This window comes from Idiotropiscis lumnitzeri, chromosome 11, assembly GCF_059441095.1.
Source record: "Idiotropiscis lumnitzeri isolate Australia: NSW breed Sydney's pygmy pipehorse chromosome 11, RoL_Ilum_1.0, whole genome shotgun sequence".
Classification (NCBI taxonomy): domain Eukaryota; kingdom Metazoa; phylum Chordata; class Actinopteri; order Syngnathiformes; family Syngnathidae; genus Idiotropiscis; species Idiotropiscis lumnitzeri.
This window is the reverse complement of record NC_142401.1, coordinates 444,484-450,802: the sequence shown is the minus strand read 5'-3', so window position 1 is coordinate 450,802 and position 6,319 is coordinate 444,484.

Genomic DNA, 6,319 nt, shown 5'->3' with positions numbered 1-6,319 from the left:
TCCATTTCGCAGCGTTTTTCTTTTCGCTCATCCACCGGAATGTGACAAAGTTGAGATCATTTTCATTCATGGCTGCAAATGCAATTTGGAAAAAAACCAAATGAGTTCCAAAGATGACAGCCGCCGTATTAGACAACCAAATAGACTTGAGGAAAGCTCGAAACATTTAAATGCTCCTCAGATGTCACCTGTTGAAGCGGCCAGCTGATGAAAACGGATGAATCAGAATGAAGAGGTGATGATGAATGCGTGCGCGCGTCGGGCTTGGGCATCTGCCTCAATCCATTCGTTGAGGCAAATTCAGTGAGAAAAAAACTGAGCTCAAATAGAGAGACCACATCCCCCCAAAAATTGATAAGAGTTGTACATGTCCCACAAACTTCAAACAAATTTCAAGGTCTGAAAACACACTTTTGAAGTTGCTTCCTCCTCTCAGACTTTTCTCTGTCATGAAACGGGACACGATTGGATAACATCTCCTTCAAGAAACTAAAAAGCGTCAAGTGTTTGTTGACCAAGTTGCGAGCAACATTTCAAGCTTGCCTCATTTCACCTCAAAACAGGCAAAAAATCTTCAGTTGTGCTCTTGCATTTGGTCAGCATTAGCCGCTGGATGCTCGCCAAGAAGCTCGAGAAAACATCTCGCACTCCTCCTAGTTTGAGCACACAACAAAAGTTTTTGCTCAACGCAACTGCCCGTGCGTGACTCCGCCTGCTGCCAAGTGAAGACGTCGTCTTTGGATCTCGGCGCGCTTTATGGTTTCCATGACGACGTTTGCAGCCTCACCGTGACGTCGGCGTTGAGAAGAAATGCACAAAGTCGCTTCTTGTCACGTAAGCTGGCAACTGCAACCATGGCAACCTGTCACGCAGCGTTGCTTACAAATGAGGACGGATGCAAGTGCACGAATGTGCGAGTGTGCACGTGACGAGCTGGCGCCAGTCTGCTGGTGGGTGGAAATTGAAATGCGAGCGTGCGAGCGTGCGAGCGTGCGAGCGTGCGAGCGTGCGAGCGTGCGAGCGTGCGAGCGTGCGAGCGTGCGAGCGTGCGAGCGTGCGAGCGTGCGAGCGTGCGAGCGTGCGAGCGTGCGAGCGTGCGAGCGTGCGAGCGTGCGAGCGTGCGAGCGTGCGAGCGTGCGAGCGTGCGAGCGTGCGAGCGTGCGAGCGTGCGAGCGTGGTTCGCTACATGCATTCGCACTTTCGTCAAGTACGAGCTCAGGCGTCAATTCAAAAGGGATTTGATTTCAGTATGATTAGAACAAAGAATGAAAAGGGTCGAGACATCAGATCACTGAGGCAACTTTTTCGGGATTCTTGTGTGAATTGCCTCCTTCGGCCTTGGAAGTGCGCTCAACATCTGCAGACGTGTTGTGAGCAGGGTGGCACAACGTCGTCGCATCGGTGCCCATGCAAAGCTAATGTTTATATAACAACCACACACGCGTGGGGGTGTGTGTGTGGGGGGGGGTGACACGGTCCGCATAATTTGTAAATGCACCTTTATTGTTATTATTAGATATGTTGTATATGAATGGCCTGACTTTGTGAATGAATTTGGTCCCTAGCATTTAATTGACATTGACGAGCGTCAACCTTTCAAGTTGCATCTTGGATCTTTTTTTTTTTTTTTTGGCAGGCTGCCGGCTGTTTGAGTGCGTCTGTTTCCCCATTGGCTCCCCTTTCCTCTTGATATCTCATGCATTGCGCCCAGCCGCCAATGCCTGTCTATGAAAAATGGATTTCTCCCAGTCGGCATCGCCATGGCGATACATCGCAAACATGCCACGCCGTCGTCCCTTTTAAGGATTCGCATCAAAGTTGCGTCGCTGAGGCGAAGGTGGGCTCAGTGGCTAAATGTTAACGGACGGTAATTCTGTCGATTGTTAAGATCGATGTCGCTGGATTTTTTTTAAAACCTTTCATAAACATGAGATGGGCCAAACATTTTGAGAATAATTAGCGCTACAATTTCATTTTTGAAATACAAATCCAAGCTGATGCAGTGAAAAGGAATATGGCGAGAACCAGCCCACCGAAAAAGTGTCTCGCCACAAACAATAAATGAGACTTAAGATCAAAAGCAAATATTTGCAAAATGTTCCCATCAATTATGCAAATGATTGGAACGCGAGTCAGTCCACTGTGTTTTATCTGACACGCTCTGTCGCTTGAAATAGATCGCATTTGAAATGTTGCCCTGCGCTTCAGCAATTACAATAAAAAAAAAAAAAGAATGGTCCCCCCCAAAAAAATAAATAAATGAAAATGAAGGCTTGCACTTCTTTGTGGCAATCTGCCACTCATCATTTATTTATTTTTTTTCTCTTTTTTGGAGCCACACGTACATCTCTGTGAAGTGTTGCGCTGGCGGGTTAGCAAAAGGATTTGCGCAGCCCTTATCTTCTCTTTGAAGGAGACCGAGATTTCAGATAAACAACCGGAGGTATTGTACGATTGGAGCCTTGTAAACAAGTGTTGGAACAAAAACAAAAGGGCCAAAACATCACAAGGTCTGAAATTCTAGGAGGAGCTGAGACCGTTTTTAGGTTGCCGTTCTCTTAAAACGAAGAAAATAAATCTAAGCAAAAATGTCAAGTTGCCCCTTAATAATTAATTAATGAGTATTTATGTTTTTGAAAGTTGCTATGAAAGAGATGTGAAATGTCAAAAGTGAAAGAGGAAGGTTGTTTCTTAAAGGGCATATTGTGCAACAACCTTTTGATCGGATCATAGCATTCTTTTTATTTATTGATTTTTTTTCGGAGTCAGCCGGATTTCTTGATTGCATGCTCTAAATCGAAATAAATAAAAATATGACTTTGAGGTTTGTCTCATGCAAAATGTTGCCAGTCCGTCATTTGTCATGTGTCAGCGTCCCGTGTACGCGTCCGTCATTTGTCAGACGTCCGTTTGTCGTCTTTTCAGGCCGAAGCGACATGTAATCGGCAGTCGGTCCGTTTCACATCTTCTGTATTCATTTGCCCGTCTGTTGCCTCACGATCAAACGCACGAGACAGTCTTGATCAAGATTCAACAGAAAAGCGTGCATGCAAAAATAAATACAGAAACATTCGACTCCCAGAAAAATTGTGGAATTGTGATGTCCGAGCAAAGTGAAGTAACGTCTTCGGTTCTGCCCGCTTAGCCAATCCCAGCCGGAGATCGCAATCCCGACAGAGATCGCAATCCCGACAGAGATCCTACCGAAAACGAGAACGCGTTTCCAGTCCATGTTGTCGTCTTCTCATCGGTCAACCTTTACCTGCTCACTTCTCACTTGGTGACAAATTCGTCAACAAAAGTCATTCAAAAAACGTCGATTTCTTGTCCAATCGATTCTGTCGAGCATTTGGAAGGACAAATTGTGGATGGGTTTATTGGATGGAGCGCACATCTGGACTCTCGGTGCATTTGGGACATCTGGCACCTCCAGATCCATTTCCTTTCTTCTGGAGTGCTGCTGCAGATGAGCTCCATGACGTGGGCCAAGCCGCAAAGTCTTTACGCGCGCACACCACCTCTCGCTTCCCCTCGCCGAGTCGCGGGCGGCGAGGTCACGACGTGGTCGCCCGTTTGACGGCTCACTTCATCTCTTTGCCTTCGTCGTCTTTTTTTTTTCTTTCATTTTATGCAAAGCCGCCGCCATCGCACTGCCGCTTTTGCGGTGTGGCAGCCATCTTGGCGTTCCCGCTGGCATCTGTTGGATCTGCGGGGTCCCCAGGGGCCCGCGAGGGGCCAGAAGGGGCCATGAATAAGTCATGAACGGTGGCCCCAGCTCTCTGTGATCATCGGCAACCTGCTCGAAAACAAGCTTCAGCGCCACCTCGCTCCTTCCCTGGAAATGGAAACAAAGAAATGGGAAGGCCGCGTGTGCGTTTGCGGCGTTCGTCGGCATCTCGGCTGACCTGGAGATGATTTGGTATCGGGCAATTTGCGTGTTCGCCTCTCCGATGTTTGTTGAATTTAATCTTGAAGCGACATTTTTGTATGTCCGTCAAGAAATGCAGACTTTTTCATTGAATTACAATGCGACTATTTGTAATGCGTTACCGTGGAGACCTTTTTTTTTTTTTATTTTATTTTTGTGTCCCCAATTTCTATTGACCACCCGACCGCATCATGTTTTGTGTCCTTTCGTGCGGCGTTTGTCTTTGCCCCAGCAGCTTGAGCTTTGTGTGTGCCCGTCTGCGCATGAAATTATGGATCTCAACGAAGCCCCCTTTTGTTCATTGCCGCGCTCAAAGCTTTGACGACATCAAAGTCAGGATACGGATGCATCCTGCATGCCATCCTGTCATCAGCAGCAGCATCTCCATACTGGCCGGAACGAGACCTTGTGATATTTCCGCTCTTGTTTTTCTTGATGCTCCAGATCAAGTCCCTTTATTATTATTTGGAATATTATTCCTCCAAAGTACAACTTGGCATTTTTGCTCAAAGTTTTGTGTTTTTGTATTTGTCGGATGCATTCTGAGTGCGCTTGAGGTCATCTCTCGTTTGCACCTTTTGTTGTTTCCGCGATATTTCATCCGATATTGCAGATTATGGTGTCTTTTTTCGTCATTTATTGATGGCTTTCGTGATTTTATTCCATTAGATTTTTTCTGACGCGCCTTCCAACTGCCGCCGGCGCTGTGTCAGCGTTCGGAATTCGAGTGCGTTGAGCGCTCGAGTTTGTCGCTTTGCTTCCAGCGCGTTCGAGTGGCACAGCTCAAGATGGCTTCGTTACATCAGCGCGCGCTTTTTTTTTTTTCTTTTTTTCCAACCGCTTTCTTGTCTCCATGAAGCACGCAATCTGGAAATACCAGAACCAAAATACGTCTTTGCTACCCAGTAAATACTTGATGCTGTCATTTTGTGCTACGGAGAGATAACACTTGAACGCTTTTGTCCAAAGTTTATTAGCCCGAAATTGTTCTGAACGGGACTGCTTTTAAAATGATTCATTTTCAGCTTGCCATGCCAAATGTGCACATCAGCATTTTTTTTCCACATCACTTCCTCTCTTAAACTGTGCACTCCATAATAGGCAATAAAGGAAAAGTGTTGATTATATTCCAGTCCATCTGAAAATTAAAAAATGTCCTTACTAAAGATGGATACTCAGAAAAGTACTGCAATAAAATGTTGCCATTTTCTTTTGATACGCTACTGTCGCGCCAATTTTATAAAAGAAAATGACGTTATTAAACGTATGGTTTTCTGAATCAATGTCGGACTACGAAAAGGAAAATTGATTCAAATTGATGAATTTATTTTTTCAAAGCCGTCCCTTTGCATGAATAAATTGGCTGCATTTTCTCATGAGGAGTCTTGCCCAGTGCAGCGGCTGCGCCTTGAACGGCTTCTTCGGGACATGCTGGGGCAATTTCGAATGCGCGGTGAGCTGATGAGCAGCTGGCTGTCGGACAGGACAGGACAGGGGAGGGAGATAGCGGGCGGGAGGACGTTTTGAGGAAGGAAGGGGAAGCAGGTGGATTCATCGGAGTGGAGGCCTGTGTGTGGGGGGGGGGGGGGTCAGCTAGGCCCCACTTGGGAAGAAACAGAAGCAAGAAAGGAAAGTCTCACAGGCATTCCTCATTTATCAGTCTGTCTTCTCCCGTGTCCTTTTTCACATCTGGACAAGCTAGAGCTCGCTTTTTCTTTTTTTTTTCAAACCACGATGGATTCCTCACATCATTCCTTTTCCCGTCCACACTCCATCGCGATCGTCTATCTCCGCTCGCCACCTTCTTTCGTCCTCTGCCTCTGCCCGTCTTCTTTTGGCTCCATTTGTTTGCCCGGGAACGAAGTTGGCACGGGCTCCTTTGTGCCACCTTCCCACCAAAGTGCGAGTGGGCGTCAAAACGCAGACGCATTTCCTCAGCGCGCCGGTGAGATGGCAGCACATCCGAGCCGACGGTTGCGCCAATCGTCAAAGAATCCGCCCACTCGTCCCTGTTGGAATTCTTTCGGATCTCCAGAAAATGAAACGACTCGCATCGCAGCGCTCTTGCTCAAGATCATATTTGGCGAAGACGAAGAAAAGACTTTGTATGTTCTCTCTGCGGGTCATCTGGCCTCCTCGCCCATTTAAAAAGGATTTCATTCTTTACCCCCAAATTGCCTTTCGTGTGAATGTGTGCGTCCGTCACAAAAGATGGCCGCCAGCATGTGGAGAAGCGCCTCCCACAATCCCGGCATGAATATATGATACCGAATAGTTCCGGGTGTGATTTGTTGATTAAACTCGGCAAGTCAAATTGAATTGAAAGCACGAAAAGCTCAAGTATGGAAAGCGCCCTTGCCTTCGTGGCTGAAAAGTCTTGAGCCGCATCAA